The sequence below is a fragment of the Nematolebias whitei genome, chromosome 17, assembly GCF_014905685.2.
Source record: "Nematolebias whitei isolate Nwh7 chromosome 17, NemWhi1, whole genome shotgun sequence".
Lineage (NCBI taxonomy): Eukaryota > Metazoa > Chordata > Actinopteri > Cyprinodontiformes > Rivulidae > Nematolebias > Nematolebias whitei.
In genome coordinates, this window is record NC_056514.1 from 13,184,890 (window position 1) to 13,185,154 (window position 265).

The window sequence follows — 265 nt, forward strand, 5'->3', positions numbered from 1 at the left end:
CAGTCCATTCACAGTTTGGGTCAGGCAGAACTTGTGAATTGCTGTTTCTGCCTTTTAAAGTCTTGCTGGTATATATTCCTCTAATGGAAACTCCAAACAACTGAACTGATTCCTTAAAAGTCAAGCTCACAGCTTCTCCAAGACTATTCCTGCCTGCTGCTAGAGAGTCCACAGTCCTGATAACAGCTGCTCCAGCACTCTGATGCAACTGCACATAATTTACACACACACACACACACACACACACATATATATATATATATAT